General features: G+C 41.1%; 1 long non-coding RNA gene across 1 annotated transcript; it reads left to right on the top strand.

Annotated features, from left to right (window-relative positions):
• Nucleotides 1–72: 72 nt before the first annotated feature.
• LOC107978404 lies at nucleotides 73–22437 on the top strand. The gene is made up of 3 exons (XR_003480300.2): nucleotides 73–254; nucleotides 5690–5894; nucleotides 21848–22437. It is a non-coding gene; the product is annotated as an uncharacterized LOC107978404 (long non-coding RNA).
• Nucleotides 22438–25715: the final 3278 nt, after the last annotated feature.

Below are 25715 nucleotides of genomic sequence, written 5' to 3' on the forward strand. Positions count from 1 at the left end.
GGACCAATAAGATGGTAGTTTCTCCGTGCGTGGGCGGGCCTTGGCCGTAGAGACACATCTCCTGGGCAGTTGAGGAAGCTGAGGCCTGCTGGCCGCTCCCAGAGCAGCTGGGCGTGCTAGAAAGCGTGAGGTGTCAAAGGGAAACACTGCCGTGACAGAGACCAGGTGGCATGTCTTTTAGTCAGCGGGAAATTTCAGATTTTCTGCCCAGGCGATGTCCACGGCAGCTCGGTTGCCATGCGTACGTCTGCGTTGTAAGTAGAGATTTGAAGGTCTGATGTGTAGACGGTGGTTCGTTCTTACTTCCCCCCAACCTTGTGAAGGGAAGAGAAACAAGCAGCAGAAAATCCCGCTGAAGCTACGACGCGATGTTTGAAGCACGTGTCAGAGTTTGGGGGTGGGCGAGAAAGATAAATGGCGTGTTTGCCGACAGCACAGGAAAGTCTCCCCTCTTGATTTCTTTCTTTTTTTTTTTTTTTTCTTTTTTGTTTGTTTGTTTTTTGAGACAGGGTTTCTCTGTGTAGCTTTGGAGCCTATCCTGGGCACTCTCTCTAGAGACCAGGCTGGTCTCCAACTCACAGAGATCCGCCTGCCTCTGCCTCCCGAGTGCTGGGATTAAAGGCGTGCGCCACCAACACCTGGCTTCCCTTCTTGATTTCTGAAGGCTGTTCTGCGGAGTATTTAATGTCTCCTGGGTTTTTCCTAGTTAACCCAATAAACAGGTCCAATAAGTTTGTGACCAGCTAACAGGTTCTCTGGTCAGTTATCCATGCATACATGTAGGAAGATAATCTTGCCACACATCAAGCTTCTGTGACACTTTGTGAACTGATGACACATTATGAACTGATGACATTAAGTCTGCTTGCAGCAAGTTGTATGCCCCACTTACCCATTTTAGCACAGGATAATTGTGCCTGGCTTTTTTCAAAGAACAAGCCTTCATTTCGAGAAGTTTCAAAACCTGGCAGGTCCTCCAGGTGATTGGCCGTCTTACCAGTAATAGTTGTAGCTTGAACAAGATTTAACTAGCGTTCAGCGGGGAACACCTGGAGGAGGGGGCTTCCAGTCTTAACTGTAGGAAATGCAGTTTCCCAAGCTTACAACTTGCCAACCTGTTCCTTTTCTTCATGCAGATGAGGACAGGTGAGGCAGAAAACATTTCTACTATAATATCAATTTCTACTGTAATACCAAAGTCTTCTACTCAGGAAGGGTGATGCCAGCCATTAAAAAACCAATCTTAAGAAGCAGTCATTCCCAGCTGGGCAGCGGTGGCACACACTTTTAATCCCAGCACTCAGGAGGCAGAGGCAGACAGATCTTTATGAGTTCGTGGTCAGACTGGTCTACAGAGTGAGTTCCAGGACAGCTGAAGCTATCCAGAGAAACCCTATCTACACAACAAAACAAACAAACCAACAAACAAAAAGCAGCCACACAGCATTTGACGTTTTGGGATACCAGAACCTAAAAATGCCTACTCATTTGATATACTTTGATGTTGTTATGAGTACCCAATAATGCTAGCTTGTCATATAAAAGTTTAACTATACTTGTCTCTTAGAATTATTCCCCAGAATCATTAGTATATGTATTTTTATATAAGAGAAACAATTTTATCAGTGGTTCTCTTAAGTAGGAATTAAAAAGCGAATGTTTGGAGCAAGCATGGTCTTTGTGAGATGGATATTAACAGAAGCTAACAAATGTCAGGAGTCACTGTTGTCATAGCAGGGTTGTTCTCATGGTTATCTAGATAAGACCTTGTGTTCTGATCTGTCCATGAACTGTTTTCCTTGGGAACATTAAAAGACTGAGTTTGTGCTCACAAAGATTACCATAAACCCATTTAAGGCAAAGATGACCTTTAAAAATATTAGACAAATGCAGTATTTCACAGGGCCTCCCAAAGAAACCCATCTAGCTCATTTGCACAAATGAATAAACTTAAAGTTATTTGATCAGACATAATTAAGTATTTTTAGAGGATTGAGACAAAACCCCAGTTACCAATTTATAATTCTTGGAAATGTTTTCTTCTCACACCCTCACGCCCTCCTCCCATAAGCAATATACCCCAGTCATGAGGAGTTTAATTCTGAGGCTGGAGAGATATTCAGCAGTCAATACCACCCTTGCAGAGGACCTGAGTTCAGTTCCTAGCACCCATATCTGACATAACTCCAGCTCCCGGAGATGAGCATCCTCTTCTGGACTCCATGGGCACCTGTATTTACATGTGCACTCTGTCCACATAACTAAAACACAGTAAGAAAGCCAGATGTGGTTGTCAATGTCTCTAATCCCAGTAAAGAGGCAGAGGCAGGCAGATTTACGTGAGTTCAAGGCCAGCATGGTCTACATAGTGAGTTCCAGGAATACCAGGACTACAGTGAGACCCTGTCTCAAAAGGAAGAAAAAGGAAAAGAAAAGTCACAAAAATGAATTTTTAAAAAACTTAAAATGAGGAATTTCATTTTGGTTCATTTCAACTTTTGATGTAGTCACACTTTCATCCAAATAAATGAAAAAGTAATAAATTATTTTAACCCCGTTGGCTGTCTTTATTGTCTTCATATATTGAAAAGTCAGTATCAGCCCACTGATACCTTGAGAATTGTTCCATTAATAACCTGATTAAAGTGTCATTTTATGGTAGCCTAGTTACCTGGTCAAAATAACTTCACAGCTGTGTATGCAGAGACCCTAGCCTTTTACAAGTAGGAATGAGCTGGTTCATGAAGCATAAAAACATTCTCCATAGACCTTTATCTAATTTAGCAGATAGTTTACCTTTATCTAGTTTAGTCTACCTTTATCTGGCTTAGCAGAACCATTGTCTTTCTTCAATAAATTACAGAGTTAGTCCTCTATCCCATGTATAGGACTGTCTGTTTATCTTAACATCGTGAGCTGGCTGTTTGCTGCTAGTAGTCTCCCACCAACTCTTTCTTTTTCAAAGTCGGGCTAATCTAGTGCAGTGGGCCCGCTTTGTCTGCCCTTTCCCATTGACCGGAGTACAGGTTCCCCTTTCCTGAAACTAAAGAGTGTATGTACACACATGTTGCCAATACCATAGGCTCATCTGCCATTACATTCCATCTGCGGCTTTTCAGCAGCTTCCTGATAAGTCTTCCTGAATCTGCTTTTACTCTTGGGGAACCAGGCTGGAACTAGTAGGAAACCTTTGTGATTACGCACAGGAGTCCTCCTCCCTGCCTCCCTCCAGCTGAGAGCAGTGCCTCTCTATTGTTCCTCACAGAGACCTTCCTTTCTCCCTGGGTCAGGGCCTTACCCATGTATTTTTCTCTAGATGTGATGTATATACTCAATGTTAACTCCAAAAAAAAAAAAAAAGCCTGAAAAAGCATATAATTCTGTTTATTTTAATTTGTTTTTCTGAGTCAGTATCTTACTATCTAGTCTAGGCTGGGCTCTGGGCTCAGACCTGCTATGTAACCCAAGCTGATCTTGAACTCATATTCCTCCTGCCTTAGCCTCCCAAGTGGTGGGATTACAGGCAAGTGCCTTGCCAGCCTTTTTTTCTTTAATATTTACCTTTTCCAGATTACTTAATTATAACTGTGTATTGAGCACAACGTAATAATTTGATACATGTATACATTGTATCATGGATATGATGGTAATATTTCTATCCCTGTAAACATCATCTCTTTGTGCTGGGATCTTCTGCACTACTTCAATCTAGTTCATTACAGAATGTATAGTCATTGTAAAGTATAGTCACCTTACTGTGCTGTAGAAGAGCAGGACTAATCCCATCTAACCATTTGGATAGCAGTTTCTCAAAGCCGCTATACCCTACCTCGCCTTGCAAGCCTTCAGTAACCACTATTTCGCCCTATACTTCTCTGACATCAATCTCTTGAGTTTCCACATGTGAACAAAAACTTGTGCTTGCTTTTCTGGTCCTGGCTTACTTATTTTGTATACAGTGTCCTTCAGTTCCATCCCTTCAGCTCCCTCATTTTTCAGCTGAGAAAAAGGCACAATGAGTGTGAAAGCAGTAAGGATAAAGGCAGTTAAAGCTGAGGGTTAGAGTTTCCTGTCCTACAGGAAGAGCAAATGTGGATATATTACTGGGAACTAATGATCCATTAGAGAACAGAGTAATGATAGATCCAAAAATGTACAGTCTTGTCGGTGTGCATTCTGGGAACAGTCTGCCTGGTTTCCACAAAGGACTATATTCTGAACTAACTGTATAATCTGTGGCAACTTGTTTAACAGCTGTCTCTCATTTGGTTATAAAATGGTCATAATAATTTTAATTATCTCATAAAATTATGTATTTAAAGAATATCTTCTTTGCATGGCAAGAACTCAATAAATTCTAGGGTTTCGTTTTTTTGGGGTTTTGTTTGTTTGTGTTTTGAGACAGGGTCTATCTGTGTAGCCCTGGCTGCCCTAACTTCCCTGTAGACCAAGATGGCCATAAACTCACAGAGATCTGCCTGCCTCTGCCTCCAGAGTGCTGGGGTTAAAGGTGTGTGCCACCACCAGCCAGCCAGTAAAATATAGCTTTAAAAAGTCTCAATATGTTTCAATATAGGGGCTGGAGAGATAGCTCAGTGGTTAAGAACCTTTGTTGCTCTTGCAGAAGACTCTGATTGGATTCACAGCACCCACATGGCAGATCACAGTCATCTATAATTCCAATTCCAAGTGATTCTTGACATCTGCAGGCACCAGCTCCATATACAATGCACAAACATGCCAGCAAACACTCATACACATAAAATAGAAATCTTTTTAAAAGTGTCTCAATGACCCAGTACAATTTCTTACATATATTACCAAATTCACCTGATTGATTTTCTCATTTTCTTCTAAGAAAAACAAACGCAGTGTGCCACTTGGAGGCCTTCCAGGACAGCACATGGCTGGTCCAAGCAGATAAGGTTACAGGGGCTACGCTAGCGGAAAGGCACATGATTAAAGTGCTGGGCCATATGTGTCAGTCAGTCAGGTGAGAAAACATGACACCTTGGGGTCTTGAAAAGTTCAAAGTTCATTTCAAAGACATCTTGAATACCATAGGAAATTACAACACACAACAAAAGTCAATCCGTGATGAAATCATCTTAAGCATAAGATGAGCTCTTTTAAGGCCTGGAGAGATGGCTGAGCATTTAAATGCACATATTCTCACAAAGGACTGGGTTCAATTCCCAGCACCCAATAGGGAGTCACAACTGTCCATACTTCTAATTCCAGGGGATCTGATGCCCTCTTCTGACCTTCATGGACACCAGACACAGACATGTATGCAGACAAAACACACAAAATAAATTTTTTAAAAATTTGAACTGGAAAAATATTTAAATTAGCCCTTTTAACATCAATTATTCTTTCTTTGGGTGTAAGTATTTGAGAGGCTACTTGCAGTGCCAGATAGCACTATCTAAAACAATGTTCTTCACTGGCTTAGAGAGCTGTTTCTATAGTTACTATCTCTAGGTGCTGTTACTGTCTTCTGAGGAGAAGCTGTTTTACCTACAGATCCACTACTCCAACATAAGGCAAACAAAACTCATGATGTTTCATCTATATCCTCATACAGTCCTCATACAGTCCTTATAAAATAAATTTGGGAAATAGACTGGTTTCACTTGTTAGGAAGTTTTCAAGGAAGAAAGAGTGAAAATAAATAATTTGTCACCAGGTTTGTCTCCTCATTCAGAACTGACACCTGAAGTTTGGTTTCTCTGTGATGGGCAAGTGCCCTGGCCAGTCTCCAAATGGCTGCTCTGTAAGGTATCAGACACACAGAGAGAAATGTGTTGGCAACCACAGCATGGAAATCAAGAAGGAGGAAGTGACACACTCTGCCTCTCAAGTGAGAACTAACGAAAAGACATCTGTATCAGGTGGGTCTAGGAAAGACGATGTACCAAAATTCAGGTTGTTGGGACCCATGTCCACTCTGAAGCAAGGAGCCCCAATGCCCAGTGACCTGCTTTCTTCACTAATGGAGCACCAGGCATATACACAGGCCAGTATATCTATGCATTACTAGAGATTTTTCTTTGTAGGGCCCATAGGAAAGGGACATGTGCTCTCTACTCCAAACTCATGATATTGGGCAAAACAAGAGAACAGTATAACAGAATACTATGGCAAATTCTCTCCTTATGTATGTCTTCTGTAAATTCAGCTGTTTCCTTCAGAAAGGGGGGGACCCTGTCTCAGACAGCACATCAAACTGAAAAATAATCAATTGCACTTGAGTATCTTCTAAATTTGGGAGTAATTCAGCTCTGCATAAATGATCACTCCGGCTTGATGTTCAAGGAAATACCCATCCCCCCACACACATCCCAAGCAGTTATCCTTGTAACTCACAATCCTTGACCTGAAAGGAAATATTTAATTCACTTCATTATGTCACCTTTCTGTCTTTAAAGTTTAATAGAGCTGGTAGGACTAGAAGCTCTCTTGTAGCACTCTTGAGAACCATGTTTTTGTTTATTAAATATGTACATCATAATCTGAGTGAGTGGGAGAGAATCAATGCTTTGGTTGCTTATAAATTATAGATGGAGTTTCTGAGTACTCTTTAAAAAAATGGGGCATAGTTTTACTGCTGCTTGAAATCCCTAAGAACTTACGTGACATAAAAGAGCCTTTGAGACAAGACAGTGGATGATTCTGGTTATATAAAACGAGCAAAAGGCAAAGTTGCAGAGATAAACTACAAGAGGGCATCGGGGAACTTCATAGGTAATGAAAGTGTATTCCCAAATTGGCTGATAGTGACGGCTACATGTTGTGTTAAACTTGTCAAAATTTACCACTGTATTCTTAAAATGGGTAATTTACATCTAAAACTTTTTAGTGACCATTGGCTTTGGAGAAACAGGAAGAAGTGGACAAATTCTTGCCTTTGTCTAGTTGAGAATAAGTTAATTAAACTCCCTACTCTTCAGGACTCTTCTGTGAAGCAGGAATAATATCCAGCTTTGGCTTATTGGGAAGTTAAAATAGGATAATTTAAAGAATTTGCTACATAGGTGTCTAGTATTTGTTAGTTCCTTTTCTCTCTCAGGGGTGCTTAATAAGTAGTTATGTCCACTGTCTGCCAGGTTCCTGATTACTGTGTCATGAAATGCAGTAAGAACAGCTGTAGCTTCTTCTAGTGTCCTTGCCTTGCAATGTGACTCTGTTATCCCCACCACTTACTGTCCCTCTTTCTTTCCCTGCCCTGCAAGCACCAATTTTCTCACCTATTATTCAATTCTATTTCTCTGTACTTTTGTACATCCTATTCTTTCTTCTGCTGGGGAGGGTATTATGCGTATTGTGCGTGCGTGTGTGTGTGTGTGTGTGTGTGTGTGTGTGTGTGTGTGTGTGTGTGTGCGCGCGCGCGCGCGCGCGCGCGCGCGCTAGTGGGGACATGCACTTGCTTGTGCAGGCATGCATGCATAGGACAGAGACTGACATCTGGATGTCTTCCTCAATTGCTTCTCCATCTTATGATTTTTATTTTTATTTTTATTTTTACACAGGGTCTATCACTGAACCTGGAGCTTGCCATTTCTGCTAGTCTGGTTAATCAGCAAGCCCCCGGGTGTCTGCCTGTTTCCATGCCTGAGTACTGGGGTTACAGATGTGTACCACCACACCCAGCTTATATGTGACTGCTGGGGAATGTAAACTCAGGTCCCTCATCTTAGGCAGCAACCGTTTTACCTACTGGGCTGTTTCCCCAACACCTGCAATGTGTGTCTTAATCCTCTGCCCTGAACTAATCCCTAATTATTATTTTGCTTACTTTAAAGTTATGTAATATTTCCAACAAAGACTAGAAACTATTATGTAAAACTCTGATTTATCACCTCCTAACACTCTGCTATGCTTCATAACTTTTTAATTAGACAAATTTGTGAGTTAGTTTAGGTCTTTATTTTGGCAGTAAAGTGTGATGGAGTAAACTAGATTCAGTGAAGTCTTTCTTCCATTCATAACATCCACAATAACTGACCGTTTTCATTGGCAAGAAGTGTTTTGGACATTATGTAGAGATGATTTCATCATCCCATGCCATGAGATTGAAGAGTCTCATTTTATGGACACATTGTCTACATCCCTATCCCCAACAGAGTAGGTGTTGATTGATGGTTTCAAATTTTGAAATGTAAAGTTACTGCGGTCAGTCCATCTTAAATGCCTGAAATAGCTTGCTTATAGTATTTTCTCCTGAAATGGTGGACAGCGTCAAATAGAAGGTATAGGTACATAGTAGGTCTTTTTTCTATTATAAATGTGCATCATTTGGGGGTCTTGCCATTAAAACAAAATATTGGGGCTGGGAAGAGGCCTCACTCAGCCAAGTGGCTCCTGGACAAGCTGACTGAGGACCTGAATTCCGATTCTCAACACCTGTGTAAAAGCCAAGTGTGGTGTTGTGTGACCATAAGCTCAGGGCTAGGGAACTAAGTCAGACAGATCTCTGGAACTCATTGGCCAGAGAGCCTCGTTGAGTCAGTGCGCTCCAGGGATGATGAGAAACCTTGTCTCGATGATGATGATGATGATGATGATGATGATGATGATGACAGAGTGCAAGACGCCAGGTCTCTGGCCTCTATACACATGTTCAGACCTGAGCAAAAACATACAAATAACACAGAGACATACAAATAAGTACTAGAAAATCAGAAATCTTTGTCATCCTTCCTTTAAGGGTTTTATCCTTTCTCTTTAGTCTGTCTGGTTGCTCCCTTCCCTTTTGGGTGACAAGGTCTCAAAGTAGGCCAGGCTGGCTGGAACTCCTGCCTCAGACTCCAAGTGCTGGGATTATAGTCATGACCTGGTTTCAATTTAAAGAACTGGGAGACAGGGCTGTCTTTGTCTCATCCCGGTGTGTCTTCTTGTCTCGTCAGTCACGTACTCTATTCAGCAGTGGCATTCACTATGAAATATATCCACGAACGATGTACTTGCTTTAGGCATCATTTGCTTCCTTATGGGATAATTTTCCAGTATTTTATTATTTAGCAACAGCCATATTTTCCCCAGATAACAGACATGTCTGTGGCTTTGTGGTAAATCTCAGGGGCCTTGGGCTAAAAGTTTTAGAATGAGTGGCTGTTCTCTTTGTTGGTCAGACTTCGTTTTCTTGTATTCCTTGGTCCACAATGTCCCCCTCCCCCTTTCCTTTGAATCTTTGTGTCTTCACTGCCAGCATTTACTTTAGAATTAAAAGTCACCATCAGCCGGGCTTTCTTTCTTTTTCCACCCAGCATCTTTCCCCCCCCCTGCCCTTTCTCTTGGACCTTAACACCATTCCCCAACCCCTCCTGCTCATCTTTTCCTTTCTTTCTCTCTTATTAAATGAGAGCTGGGTTGACAGTGATTTATTAAAACTGACTCAAGACGAAGACATGATTATTTCTATAGTCAATAAAGTATAAAATCTTTCCATTAAAATACAAAGAAAACTCTTCTGGCCCAGATGATTTTATAGGTGATGGTAAAAGGGAACCCTATTCTCAAAACTTGCCTTTCCTCTCATGTACAAAGAGGTCTGTGAGGTAACTTAATCAGACACTTTCTGTCCCCTTATGTTTGGGAGACTGGAGCAAACCTGAAGTGGGGTGGATCTGGTCCCCAAGCCTCTCCTTTGGAATTGAATGCTCATGAGCCGTATTGGCAGTACCACTCACTCCTCCTTGGCCAGTCAGCCTCTGCTATGTGCTCTAAGCTGACGGTGGCATTAAGAAGCTTATCAGTGCCTCATCCTTGGGCTATGGAATCCAACGTCCTTATCAGAAATAGAGCTGATGTTCTGATTGCTGACCTCATGACTTAGGTATTATCTTACAGCTTCGGAATACCAAAAACCATTTGGGAGGTTTGAACTAAATCTATACTCTCAAAACAAAACAAAAACAAAAACCCAGCCAGAATATGAAGGAATTTACTATATTCTTCACCTAGCTTCTCCTAACTTCAACACCTTATACCCCAGCAGTCAGAGCCAGGAAATTAACATTCACTAAAAACTTCTTTTAAGTCTTGCTGCTGACTTCCTGCTGAGGCTCTTTTGTGTTCCAGGATCTTGGCATTGGCATTTATAATGTTGGCTAGTTGTCCTTGGTCCCCTGCAGTCTGTACTTGTTCCTGTAGTTTCCCTGTTTTTCACAACCTTGATATATTTGAAGTGTATACATTGTTCTGTCAGACATCTCTCAGTTTTTGAGTTTGGTGTTTTCTTGTCATCAAGGCTATTATATTACATTTGGCTAAGAATGCATGTGGTTTGTGCTGCTGACTTGTCGTCTTATTCAACCGGTAGTCACTTTGTTTTGTGTTTCTGCAAAGTTTCTTTCTTTTAAAATCATCGTTTTTCCTCTTTGCTATAAATAAGCATTCAGGGTTATATTAAAATGATGTGAACTTTGTTTCTCCTCATACCTTACCGCCCAGCATCGGACAGCGGACAGCAAGTGCTTTAGGGACTTCTCCCCAGCCCCACCTGCTGTTTTTTTATCAGTTGTCTGTCAGATGAGCTCATGGCTGTTGACCATGGGTTCTGATTTTCTAGGTTTGGGTGTTTGTTATATTTTATGGTTTATGACTGAATGCTTTACTTATTTATTTTGCTGCTCTCATTTTTCTAGTGCTCCTTCAAGTTGGAGCGTGTTTTTGTTTGTTTTTGCAGCAATTTCTTATTTTATGGCATTTAGAGATGTTTCTTGTATATTCTTTGTGCTGTCCCTGTAATCAAATATTTCTTCAAGGAACACTTGTTCTTTTGATTGCGAAACAGTCCTTAGAAACCAAGATGTGAACCAAGATCTGGAAAAGAATTTGTTAGCTAGTAAAGTTGTAGGTACATATATTCTATGTATTAGTCATTTTGACCAACGTGACATGAATACCTTGGAGAAAATTTCTGCTTATGTGCAGTTGGAGTCATATAGATTTAATAGCACAAAACTAAAAATAATAGATGCCCATCAGAAAGAAAACATGGCATAGTCCTGAAATATAATGCTCTAATTCAGTCAAAAAAAATGAGATATGTATCTGCAAATCAGCATGGATAAATGCCAGAAATGTGATTTTTAATAGAAAAGAACACAGTGATTCCACTAACATGAGGTCCAACGGTAAAGAACTGTATGTCTGTAAAGATGTGTCCGTGACAAGAAAGGGGCAGTGACGTGTTGGGGATAAAATGCAGTCCCTGGATTTCAGAGGTATTGACAGGATCCTATTTCTCACCTTAATACTGAGATAATGACAGTTCATTTTGCTTACAAATATATGCAAAATATTACATAATTAAGAAGAAGAAGATGAAAAGGGGAAGAAGCTAAGTGGGCAGGGAAGAAACTAAAGGAAAGGGGGAAGAAAGAACACGGGCCATGGGATGAAAGATCATTCTTGTACATGATGTCTTAAGATCTGGGTGGTGACTCAGATCCTGATACAGTTATCTGCGTAGCTTTCACTGAGTTACTGAACATCTCAGATCTTTGGCATCACACCAACTGAATAGAAAAGATGGGCTCTGTTTCATCTACTCACACTGCGGCTTTGAGGTAAAGTGAAATATTAATACCTATTTGCTAGAACTTCAGCAACAGTGGGAGCTAGAGAGAGAACTCAGCCGTTAAGAGTGCTCGCTGCTTTTCCAGAGGACTGAGTCTAGTTCCCAGTACCCATGTTGGGCAGCTCACAACTACCTGTGACTTCAGCTCTAAGGCATCTAACACTGTCTTCTGGCCTCTGCAGGCACTTACACACACATGGCACACACACACACACACACACACACACACACACACACACACACACTCCTTTAAAAAAGGGAATGATCATTTCTGGTTTTGACAGGCTAGCCTCAAACTCATGTAGCTGAAGATGACCTGGAACATCTGATCCTCCTACCTCTACCTCCCGAGTGCTGTGATTACAGGCATGTACCACCCTGCTGGGTTTTATGTGTATTGGAGATCATTCATGCTAGAGAAGTATATGTTATAGCCCTATCCCTATATATTTTAAAATATATAAAGCAAACAAAATTAATATCCCAAGGACTTCTCTTCTTCTCTCCCAGAAGAGAGTCATTGGTTGCCTGTAGTTCTTTGTCTAGTAGATAGGACCCCCTAGGATTTCCCCCTTTTGTGTTAGCATGTCCATTGGTATTGTCATTATTCTGGTCATGTTTAGGCAACTCTATTGTTGAAATGTCATGAAGGTAGCTTCTCTGTCATTTCTAGGAGACAATCTCACAGCAGACTTCTTGGTTCTCTGACTCTTACAATCACTCCATCAGCTCTTCCCTAAAGTTCCCTGGGCCCTAGGTGCAGAAGTTACGCTATAGATGTATCTGTTGGTGCAGGGATCCCCAAGATCAGGTGATCCCTGCATTTTGACCACTTGTGATTTTTTCTATAATGATTTGTTTGCTGCAAAGTGTTTCTTTGGTACCGGGTGAGATCTACATTTAATCTGTGGTCATAAGGGAAAGTTTTATAATGCAGTTAGGAATTATGCTGTTTTGGCAGAGTGGTAGTAGTTCTAGAGAAGTTCTCCTCTAAGATCCATCATCTCACCAGCCCCAGGTAGCGGCAGAGTTTCTAGTAACATATATGGTTTTCCTCCTGTTGAGTTTTGGTCCAATTAGACAACTGTTGGTTACCACCCAGAGGTGAGGGCCACTCTTGCTTCTTTAGGAATATCTTGCCATGGTCGTTGCTGTGGTTCACAGGCATCACAGCTTCATCAGACTATTGACTGCTTTCCTTCATAGCATCTTGCACAGAACCTTCTAGTACTACTAAAGCTAGATTCCTGGAGCTTCCAGATTAGATCCAGCCATAATCTTCCAAGTCCTGTGCCAAAAGTGTTCAGTCTCTTCAGCAATAGGGAATTACCTTTAACTTCCAAAAGGCTACCAAGAGCAACAGCAATAGCCTATGCCATTTTAGGGTGACTTGGACTGCCCTGACCAATAGCAACAATGGAGGTTTCTCATGCCAGGTGCTGGAAGTCTTATTAGATAGTCTGTGACTCTTGTGTGTAGCACTGTCAGCCCAGGTGGCATGACTTCATTTCATACACACACATATACATATGCATAAAAGCATATGTTTATATTTTAAGCGAATATAAAATGGATTCCCAGAGGCTTTTACCACTTTATCCTCAGCATTGCTTGTCCCTCACCCCCCCCTTGTTACTTCTGTGTAGACCTCCTTAGCGCCCTTCTCCACTTTCCCTTCGTATCACCTGTATCATGGTATTCCTTTCCTGAACATAGTCCCCTTATATTTTCCTAGTTTCTGTGGTTATTACAAGTTACACAGCCAAGATTTGACACCAGGAATCACAGATGAGAGAATGCAAAGCATTTGTATTTCTGGATCTGGGTTACCTCACTCAATACAGCATTCATCCATTTATCTTCAAATATCATGTATTGTGGGAAATTACCAATACGGAGTCAGGTAGAAATACAAGGGATTTTAATAGGGAAAAGCCTTACTTACAGAGCCACCTAGCCAGCTGGTGTGGCAGCAGTCCATATAGCAAGCCAAAAGTGAAACAGAAACCGAAACCCGACACCTGAACGGCATGGTCAGGCACACCTGTAGCCATCCCCTAAGCAGGCGTGGCTACAGCATCCCCTACAATCATGATTTTTATTTTTTATTTTCCTATATTCCACTAGCTATATGTACCACATTTTCATTATTCATTTATCTGTTGAAAGGACATTTAAGTTGTTTCCATTTCCCAGCTATTGTGAATAAAGTAAAATGAACATTGTTGAGCAAGTATCTGTGATGTAGCATGTCCAGTCCTTTGGGAATGTGCCATATAGTATAGTGGTACCAGCAGGGTCATATGGTAGATGTATTTTTACCTTTTTAGGAGTCTCCATACTGATTTCCAGAGTGTTGGCACCAGTTTGCATTCCCATCAATGATACCTTTGAATAAACCTAACCAAGGGAATGCAGGACCTCTACAATGACAACTTCATATCTGTGAATAAAGAGATTGAGGAAGATAATACAAAATGGAAAGACCTCCCATGTTCATTAATTGGTAAAATTAATATTATGAAAAATACTATCCAACGAAAACTGAGTTTATAGACACAATGCAATTCCAACCAAAACATCCACAACATTTTTCACAAAAATAGTGAGAAAAAAAAAAAGAATCACAAAAGATGCTAGATGGCCAAAGCAATCCTGAGCAAAAAGAACAGTATTGTTGAGATTACCATTCCAGAATTTAAGATATAGGGCTATAGTAATAAAAAACAATATATTGTTGGTACAAAAACAGACATGTAGATCAATGGAACAAAATAGAAGACCCAAACATGAGTACATGACGTAAATATAGCCTTCTTGTATTTGACAAAGAAGCCAAAAAAATACACTGGAGAAAAGACAGCATCTTCTACAAGTGGTACTAGAAAAGTGAGTGTCCTCACACAGATGAGTAGATTAGACTCTTATTTGTCACCCTGCACAAAAATTAACTGCAAATGGACCAGCAACCTCCATTTGATGCCTGAAATGCTAAACCCACCACAGCAAGGCAGTACCTACAAGACATTGTAAGGATTCAGGTTTTATGCCGGCCTGCCCCTGTCACCTGGCAGAATGCATTCAGGCAGTACCCTGGTCAGCCCAGGGTTCCATGAGTACTAGTCTGCACAAAGGTTCAAATGACCCCTTTAAAAGACAGACCCCGGCCTACTTACAGTCTCATTCTGTTCTCTCTTTCTGCTCTCTCATTCCCTCTTTCTTTCTGCTCTCTCTTTCCATTCTCTTTCTCTCTCTCTTTCCTGCTGTTCCCTTGGAGCAGACAGGACTTTTCCTGTCTCCCTCTTCTCTTCTGTCCTCTCTCTGTCTCTGTGTCTCTTTACCCCTTTTCTCTTTCCTTTCCCCCTTCCCCATTCTAATAAAACTTCTCACTTAAGCTCTCTCTGCCTGGCGTGTTTGTCCCTCCTCCTTGGTCAACATCACCCACCATGGAATCTGCCAGTGTCCCACATGTGCTTTATTCCTAACAAATAGAGCTTTAAGAAAGGATTTCCTGAATAGGACTCCAATTGCTCAGAAATTAAGCCTAACAGTTGACAAGCAGGATGTCACAAAATGAATCCCTTTATTCTCAATAAGCTTGTCATTTTCTGAAAATATTACCTAAGTAGTTCCTGTGTAGGTAATGTTTTCTTTGGCCTAGATCCCAAGAACCCATGTGGTGGAAGGAGAGAACTTGAAACACCGTGAAACCAAGTGTAGTGATGCTTTCAACTTTACTCTTTTCTCAGGCTCCCTGATATTTTCTAAGACAAAACTTCGGTCTTTAATATGTGGATTGTAGCTGTTATTAAACTGATTTCATAGTTCACCGAGAGATTGTAACGAACAGCTTGAAAAGCATACATGTACAACACGTGTTAGGACACAAACGGAAGAGCAAGCAAAATGAGAAAATAGAGGGAAGACGGAGGGACTTAGCTCAAAATCTACTCAGATGTAAGCAATCGGTGTATTTACTGTGTTTTCTATTTTTTCCTAATATTTTGAAAATATGATCCTACTCTGAAATTGTAAAATCTATGGACCCAAAAGAGTATTTCTACTGTTAATTACCAAGATAAAGTTATCTTGAGTTATTCATCATGGATGCATTTTAGATTCATACCCATGGTAGCATAGTCTACCTCAATCTGAAGAAATCAGAAGATACGGCCTGGGATCTAACTCACTGTTACCCCAAAGAAAACATATCATTTCTCTTGGAAGTCAGTCCTCTCATTTGAAAAAACACAGAGATGTGTAAGTTCTCTTCTGAAAAAAATAAATCTGTATTCATTTTAGGTCTACAGGGAGTCTCTGTGGTGCTTGTGCTCACTCTCTAGTTCATTGTGTTAAGATGGAGGAAGTCTACCAGTCTCATCTTATGACTTACAGTATTGGCATTAGTGAGGAGTAGGGTGATTTGTTGAGCATGCTTCTTGCAAATGTCCAGAACTGGAAATAAATGGAAAAAAATTTTTAAAGGCATTATTTTTTCATTATTGGTTGGGCACAATGCAGTTCAGTTACTGCAATGTCAGGAGCCTTCCCAAGTTAAGAAAAGGGGATTAAACTGGTCTGAACCTGTACCTTTAGATATGTCCATATTCCATGGTAGTTACACGGCTTCTTTTGCTATCAGGTAACTCAAGGAACAGTGTTGATTTGTATTTACATTTTTAAAAAAGCATCTGTTTTTCCAACCACATTATTCATTCCTGTTACTCATTGTAACCATCCATGCTCTAGAATGAGTTGTGACTAAGAGGTTTGGTGTTTTCAGGTCACTGCAATCCTGGAAAATTCCTATGAGATCAAAGACTGCAAAAGGCTCCACTCTGGCCATGCTGGGCTATTTTCAGATCTCTGAGAGCCTTTTGATCATTTTTGCTTGTCTTTTTTTTGTGGAAAATTTCAAACACAAATAATGCAATAAACCCCATTTACTCATCATTCAGCTCCTATTACAACTTTTATTCCATCATTCTTGTTTTAACTATGCCACCGAGTCCTCAAATGCTCCAATTATTAACTGTGATTTGTAAGGTAAAGGTTACATATATTGAAATATACAAACCTTAATTACTTTGACAACTGGATATAAGTGTGTGCCTACATGCTCATCACATTTCTATCTAATGAGAAAGAGTACTCCCTTGAGGTCCATCTCTTAACCCCAAATTCAAGCAGTAATTTTACACCATACATTATCTTTTTTACCTATTCTATAACTTAATATAAGTGGAATTTATAGTGTATACCCGGCTTCTCTTCTTAACATTCATTGGCATCATTCCATGTACTGACATGGCAACTCATTCTTTGTACTGCTGCATGATACTGCACCATAACATGTTGGCACTTTCTCTTGTTGTTCTAGCACAAGAAAACAATTTTCTTTCCATATAGGTACTAATTTCTCATTGATAAGAAAGCTAGTGTGTTCTCTTGCTGTGTATGCTCTGTAGAGCGTCTCTGGCCTGTCCTCATGTCTTTTGAGAGGGGAGGCTTGTTTTCTCGGGCCATCTATTAGCCTGATTGGGCTTAGTACCTGGGGTTAAGGAGGAGCATGCGAGGATCCTGTGTGGAAAGAAAGGATATTCTTGATGCTTTTTAAAAAGGTGTTGGGGAGAACAACATATGCTCCTTTAAGGTCCCTTGTGTGGGGGCAGGAAGGGAAAATGTCATGCCAGAGGAACTGGGTCCAAAGTTGGCTCCTATCACCCAGCTAGCCCAACTAGACTAAAAGACACGTGGGCTTTTGTTTTGTCTTTAGTTTCAGTCTGGAACCAGTGTGTGAAAAGTCCCAAGGATATTTCTGGATACAGTGTGTATGTGGAAGAACTGACAGTACTCACTAGCCATGCCTTTAGTGCTATTATTTTAGGCTTTGCTATCTGGAAGGGCCCAATCTAGGAGGTTTGTGTGTTGGGGGTGATAGGAGAACAAGTTATCTGTCTATGTGACATGACAGAAGCTCATGTTCATTAAAATGGGAAGATGGTCATAAATTAGGTGAGATTCTTTTATTGGATTATGAGGGTCTTAATAAGCTGAGGGGTATTATGTGATGGGTGCTAGACACTGGAGGAAAGCCTTGCTGGGAAGAGTCTCTAGTGCCAACATCTGTAGGTATACAGGGGTCTGGCTTTCATTGTGACTCTTGGCCAGTTTTTGATTTAGAGATAGTGATGATGGTGACTGAGGCGGGTGACTCATGTATTTTCTTACTCTTTTATAAATCTAAACCTGAATCATAAAAGAAGTCTGTAGCCTTTTCCCATGGTTTTAGTCCCACAGGAACATACTGCTTACCTCCCCCAAACTTCTTTTAATGTTTCTGCCCCCAGCTCTAGTTTACTGGAAAGCTTTTCCATTTCCCTGAGAGCATACTCACATAGATGCTTAGAACAACATCTAACTTTGTTTGAATACAGCTAAGGATTCATTTGAATGTTTCTAAATGCAAAATACTCCAGAGGTGACCCCAAGTGAAACACGGCGGGAGGGGGCATTTGGATCAAGCACAGAACAATAGCATCGGGTGGTTTAGCTTCAGCTTTCTGCATTGACCAGATAGGGGGAATGTGGCTCAGCGGGCTTCTTAGGCGATGAATTCTGGGAAGCTTCTGCTAAGCTGGTTTCAAATAGAAGAACCCACCTGCCATGTGTGTAAGGAGCTAGTGATCTTGGGGATGACAATGTCATTTCCATCTGTAGACAAGAGACTCCCTCATCATAGTGGTGAAGCATTAATCTCCTTGGAGTTCTCTGCTGAATTCTTTGATGGGAGACACACTAATTTCTATGTCACTTTGTTTCTTTGTGCAATTTGAATAAACCTGAGATGCCAAGTAAATAAAAGAAACTAAATCACCGCAATTGCATGTTTTATAAAAAAAAAAAAAAAAAAAAAAAAAAAAAAAAAAAAAAACTTCAAAGGTGGTTGTTGTAGATTCTTGGCTTATACAAAAAGCTGGGTTCTAGGCTAAGGTCCAGAGAGTCATTAAGTCAGGAGAACTCTTCCAGTGTTTCAGGTGGACATAATAAAATGAAATAAATGAAAGAAGTAAGCCATAATAGACTTTAGTAAGTTCTTAATAGAAATCCACAATTCTTCGAGAATGAAAGAAACTATAGTTAATGTCTCACTTGCAGGGAGAAAGCAAAAGATCTTGAGACAAGTATTTAAGGATGAGCAGGGACCCCTGAGGAGGCTGAGGGCACCTGAGACAGAAACTAGATTCAGGTAAGGCATCCATGAAGAGAAGCATCAGAGTGTGGTGCTGGCTGCAGACTCCTCTCATTCCCGATGTGACGAGTCAAGAACCCAGAGACACCCAGATGTGTGGGAGGCTGCCTTCCTCCAGGACAGACCTAGTACAGACTTTCTGTAAGCTGCTTCAGGATGGCAGAAGCAAGCTGAGTAAGTCATAGGGATACGACTTCCTGGAGAACAAAATATTTGCAAATACTTTCATGGAAATGGGACAATGGGCTCAGAACAACTGCAGGGTTTCCAGGCTGTCTCTGTGTGTGGCTTCTGGAGGAGTCACGGAGTTCTAGAGGGATCCTGCCGGAAATGTCATAAGGTTTCAGGAACCTCAGATGGTGCCAGCCTCCTTTCCTGGCCCCAAGAAAACATTCTTGTCCACTCCCCCCACCACAAAAACCATTTTCTTTACACTTCACAGAAGTATGAGTGGCTTCCCTGTCTCAGCTTCTGGGGTTACCGTAATAAATTGCTACAAACCAATGCCTCACAGCAACAGAGGTCTATTCTCAGTTGAGTAAAACAGTTTCTGAAATCAAACTGTCAGCAGGTTGTTTGTTGGGGGGGTGGATAAAGGAGAACTGTCCCACGCCCTCTCCTAGTTTCTGGGGGTGTCTAGAAAACTTGGATCTTGCAGATACAGCATTGAAATCTCTGCCCTCCATTTTCACACCACCCTCGGGTGCCACAAATCCTCCCCTTTCCCTTACAAAGACCACAGTCGTTGGATTTAGGACATGCCCTCAATCTCAGACCATCTCATCTCCAAATTCTTATCTTAGTCAGCTGCAATGACCTTATCCCCAAATAAGTTTACATTCAGAGCTGCTCTTAAGACTTGGGATGCTAGATTATGTTCCTAAGGAAATATTTCTTAGCAAATTCCTATAAGTCATCTTGGAGCAAAATTACACGTTGGAAGCAGTTTGATAAAGTGTATATGATGAAGGACATTCAGTGGATATACAGTGTAGGATATTGAAATCCCTTTCATTTTGAACCTGAACCCAAGCAGCCACACAAAAAGAAAACCCATGCCAACTGCTCTTGCTTTAAACTTAGGACCACTGACCTCAAATGAACTTTGGTTCTTCTTGGTCATTATTCGACACCTTTTCCTCTTTCCCAATCTTGGGTGGCTATCTCCTTCTGTCTTCTTAGTCTTCCAGAAGTCCCTCCTCCCCAATCACCAGCTATTGGTGACACCACCACAGAAGAGAATTTTTGAGAACTGTAATATGTTTCTTTGTTCTCCTAAGGTAGGAGGAGGGGCTCTATATTTCAGATGTTGATGAATATGATATTCACAAATGTAAGTCACCCTACAGTAGATTTCTTTTCATTTTGATACGCTTATAGCCTGGATGAAGGCGTAAAAGTAGCATAAACTTAGTGTGTGAACTTGGACGGGCATTTGGAAAGATCCTTCATTTCTATGATAAAAACATATAATAATAGGCCCTAGATTATAGATTAGGTGAATTCATACCATTAAATAACCATATCCAAAGAGTAGTGATAAATTAGTTTCTTTCAAACTTTGCCAAATCACAGGGCTCTGTGTTACTGCCTGTCCTATTTAACATTTTAGCAATCTATTCAATAATGGTCGTAATTGGAAAATTGATCTAATTGGAAGAAGATACATAGTGTGATGATGGGGCAGGATAGTAATGTGTTAAAGTCAGTCATGAGACAATGAAGCCAACAAGATGGAACTTGATGATTACAAAACGTCCTTTATTTTGGTCTATTAAAAAATCACATGAAAAAAAACTCACTCAGAACTTCCTTTGGCTTGAAGATAGGAGTGAGTCAATGGCAAGTTGTGGCTGCTAACCCAAACCAGACGGAGCAAAGGAAAACAAAACTCCAAAGAAATTTAGCCTGCGAAATCAGAACCAAAGGTGTAGGGGTGGAGCCGGCTGATGGAGTGCTGGTCTAGATGCATGAGACCCTGGGTTCAATCCCCAGGTTTGTACAAAGCTGGGAGTGGCACAAGCTGGGAGTCCTAGCACCAAAACTAAAGTGTCCTCTGAAAGTTGTCTACATCAAGACATGTGATGATATATTAATTATGACTTGTTGAAGCTTGCCTGAGGATTCAGAAAGCAAAGTCAGCCTCAAGATATAGAGGTGAGACAGTGGCGGTACACACCCTTAATTCCAGGACTCAGGAGACAAAGGCAGATGGATCTCTCTGAGTTCAAGGTCACCCAGGGTTACGCCAGATTCAATCTGTCTAAAAAAGTAACAGATCAGAGGCCTTTAATCCCAGCATTAGGGAGGAATATAAGACAGGAGCAAACTCTCAGGGTGGGTGTTCAATCTCAGGATTCTCTAGCCACGTTGAGAGCAGTCTGAGGTTTGGAGGAGCCAGGGTTGCCTTTCAGCCTGAGGTAGAGGTAAGAGCTAGTGGCCCGCTGCTTTGCTTTTCTGATCTTCAGCTTGAAGTTTGAACCAGTCTCTGGGTCTTTTATTTATCGTACTATAAAGACACTATTCATTTTATGTGGAGATATTTCAGTAAGAATGTTAAAATATCAGTGACCCGTGCCCAAAGCCTGAATATATAAATCCTTACTGCTTTCCCATCCTGCAATTTTCTGAGACTCTCACAAACAAGACCGTGTACCACCTTGTTAACAGGAAAATCATGTTTCACAATTTCCTTTTGGTTTAATATAGTAAGAATTCCTTTGACTTTGTGACCTATGGATCCACCCTATGAACTCATTTACTGCAAAAAAAAGTTTCTTAACAACCACTTGAAATTTAACTTCAGAAGCCACAAAATTGTGTGTGAATATATAATATATATATATATATATATATATATATATATATATATATATATGGTAAAGATACATAACCATTAAATGTGAGAAGCCCAGCTCCACATTTAGAGTGTCCTTTCCCTAAATGCCTCTTTATTAAGACCTTTTCTTAAATCTAGGTTACAACTCCTCCTTTTCTTTCTCTTGCAGCTGGGTCTTTATCCCAGGTTGGCACAGGCTACACGAGCTGTGTAGCTGAAGATGCCCTTAAGCTCCTGATATTCCTGCCTCTGCTTCCTGAACACTAGGATTGCCCGCATACCCAGTTTATGAAGTACCGGGGAGCAAATCCAAGACTTTGTGCATGCACTCTGGGGTGTGAGGAGTGGAGGAAGCCCCGAGTGAGTGATGTCCTGAGTGAATTTGTGCTGCTGTTGACATGGGTGCAACCATGTCAGGGACCCGGGCCTCAAACCCAGCAAAGCTTCTCCCCTCTCCCCTGCCTGAGGCTCACAGGGAAGTGGGAAAGCTTCCTCTCGGGTCCACATGTGGATGCTGACAGTATGAGCAGAAAATGTTCACCACAGCGTCATCCTCCCACTGGACATTGACAGCCTGAACTCTGCTCCCCTACAGAGACCGCTCCTACTGAGATCAGCCAAACCTGCCCCCTGAACCAGATGTATGCCATAACCCTGCCTCCTTGTTCAGGTGGATGTAATAAACACAGTGAGCTTCTGGAGTTCTGAGATGTCTCCAGCAGAGATCTCAGTTCACCTGAAAGCCAGCTTTTCTGTGTGTCTGTGTGTGTTGTCTTTTCATCATTCCCTTGCTGCCCTCAGTTAGGTCTGTCCCCAGAGCCAGGCAAGGCCATGGCACTAGGCAAACAATAACCAACTGAGCTACATCTCCAGCCCCAAGTTCTCAATACAGCCCAACTTTACTTTCTACTGGCTCACACTCAAATTCTTTCCTGTAGCAAAGTCAACAGGAAAGGGGGGCATTATTAGGTACAAGAAATACAGATTTGGGGAGCTGAGGTAATTTTTGAGTTAGAGGTCTTGACAAGGGAGGAGTATTAAGTGGGAGCAGTATCAAAGGGTTGACTTTCAAGTTCTGTAGTTCCGTGTGAATAGTAGTCTCTGGAAGAACTCCTGGGCTGCTAGGCAACACTGTGGTGCTGTTTCTTATGCCCACTGACACTCACAGTTGGCAGAAACATAGTCCAAGGAATGAAAGAAGTCTCTAGGAATCATCTTGCCTTTGGGAAGTAAAGAAAGGAATTCCTCCAGACTGACTAAAGACTCTCAAGGTCAAAAACAAAGTAGCCAGGAAGCAAATATCTATCAATTCCAAATTTAAGAGAAGCCTGAGGAAGAATAGCTCTCAGTAGCAACTCATGAGCTCAGAAGGGAGGATGGGTTTGGGGAAACACAGACATTTGCCTGGGATCAAAGGAAGTCCCATTGCCCAAAGCAAGGGCTCTCTCTATATTCATGGGACACAATCCTTTTAAGAATTTGCTTTTTTAAAGTGGGTGGAAGAGAGTTAGAAAATTTCTTCATATGATTTCAGGGAACCCTCCATGGTCTGGAGTGTGTGAACCTTGGATTCAGGATTCTTGAAATTCTGGAAATCTTGCATGGAGAAATTTCCTAGGGAGACTAAACAGTGAAGGTGAGAAGGACATTGCTAAGTGTATGTGTCAGTTTTAGGCAGTAAGTACCAGGTGCAGGGAATTACCCAATGGAGGTACTTAGAGACAGCTTTGGAAGACTGGAAATAGCTGCTTGGCTTTAGAAAACCAAGTATTTGAAACTGTCTCACTTAGTTAAGCTGCCTAGTTCGAAGTTGTTGTCTTGACCGCACGCAGCCTTAGAGTCACCACTAGTTTCTGACATCCAAGTCAGTTCGATCAACTTTTTGTAGATTTAAACAATAGCACTGAAACATGGATCATAAAAACAAACACACCTGAGTGAGGAATGTGTGTGCTGTTATAACTTCTTTGGCCTTCAACTTTGAGAACCTTCTTTGGTCTTTTTTTGTCCATATGCAACCATAGCCACTCCTTTGATATTAATTATCCCCCACTTTAACATTCCTCTATTGTCAAGAGCGCGATCAAAATATTACATTTTTGTATTTCTTATACCTAATGCCCTTTTCCTTTCTTTATGGTGAGTTCCAGACATTTTGGGTGCTAATATTCAAATCTTCCAACTCTCTCTTGGTGCCCCTTGACTGCTTCCTAGCCTGCATACTGTGAACAGATGGAGACGTGAAGTGGCCAAGGACCACTAGGTGGCAGCAGAATTCTAACTAAGCTGTCCAAGTCCCTGGGCTTCTGGGGGGACGGGGAGGGTGTTAATATTTGTAAGGGAGCCCAAAGTTTGAAGGGATGATAGTTTAATTAAACTTAAAAATTGAGCATATCGACGAGCGTTGGTGGCACACCCTTTAATCCCAGCACTCGGGAGGCAGGCGGATCTCTGTGAGTTCGAGGCCAGCCTGGTCTCCAGAGTGAGTGCCAGGATAGGCTCCAAAGCTACACAGCTTTGGAGTGTCTCGAAAAACAAATCAAAACAAAAAGTACTGAAAGTACTGAAACTCCCCTGGTAATGTTGTGTTTTTATGGGATTCGAGAGAAGGGGGGAGTTGTTGCTAAGGGGAACAAATTGTTGTAGTTCTCTGTTTTGATTGACAAGCTTGTGTTATGTAAGCCTTTGCTCACTAGGCATGTCCCTTCTGTGTGCATCCAGTTCAACTGTACACACGCCTAACTATGCTCAAACCTAAGATGGTAGATAGAGGATTCTTCCTAAAAGTTGCCTCAGAAGACCCAGTTTGTGTTACTGTGTACGCACCCAAAACTAGTTCAGGGTGGATGCTATGGTATACTTGGAGTATGACTGAATCTTCCAGACCCCTCTTGTAATGATGCTCTTAGCAGCCTGCTGGCAACCTAGGACTCCCATCGCACATACAACCAATCCCAAACAATTGAGTAAGTTTCTCCTCTCTTTAATGACCATCAAAGACAGGTTACAAGAGGTGTTTGTGTAGGTGGCATCTCCAGCTGGTAAGCTACACTCTATGCTTAGCTGCCTCAACTACACACATCAGATACAGAAATGATTGGATAGGGAGGTTGTTTTTATGACTAGTAACAAATATTGAAAACCATAACCGCAACCAGAATTTACCAGAATCTTCTCCCATACTACTGATCAGCAAGCATGGGCCTGTGTGCCACCCCGGTTGGGTCAGTTCAGGAAGTAGGTGACCCAGACTTGATTTAAAAAAAAAAATTATACTCACGGTTCTAGTATTCAAATAGTTTCAGAAGTTTTCTATCTACCGTAAGGATGAAGTATAGACAGCAAATAAACATATGTTTCAGTTTACTTAAGGGGTATATCTCTCTGGACAGTGATATAAATGAGAATTTGATCCTATTTATTGGTTTTTTTATAAACTAGATCATAATAGATTATCTCCAAGATCATTCCTCAGTTGACTAACAAAATGAATTTTCAAAAGTGAAAATTTAAATTATTAAGACAGTACACTGGACTTTAGTCTCGGAAGAATCCTACCAATGTAGCATCTCGCAAGAGTCAGTCTGAGCTTTCTGTCTCTCTTAAAGCTATCAGTGTTAACTTAAAGACATAGTCATTTTCAGTTGTATGAATTGTTTTTCACTGATGTCATTGCTCAATTCAATATTAATCAATTAGCTAATAATAAAGTTCATTAATAAATCAGTAAGTTGAACTTAATTAGATGAATTTTAAGCCTACCCCTTGACTAGAATTTGTTTTAGACAATCTGTACATAATGGAGACTGTCCTGGAAATTGCTCTCTAGCCAACTCAAAACCAGCCTGCACTAAACTGAGTCCTAAAACTATAGGCCTGCACTACCATACCTTGTTAGTTGGTGACATATACAGGAGAAGAAGGAGTTTCGTTGCCAAGGGAGCATAGAACTACTGGGTTTTTGTTTGGGTCAACAGACTTGGGTTATGTAAGCCTTTGCTCTCTGAAAATGTCCTTTCCCATGACTCTTGTAATTT

This window comes from Cricetulus griseus (assembly GCF_003668045.3).
Source record: "Cricetulus griseus strain 17A/GY chromosome 1 unlocalized genomic scaffold, alternate assembly CriGri-PICRH-1.0 chr1_0, whole genome shotgun sequence".
NCBI classification, from domain to species: domain Eukaryota; kingdom Metazoa; phylum Chordata; class Mammalia; order Rodentia; family Cricetidae; genus Cricetulus; species Cricetulus griseus.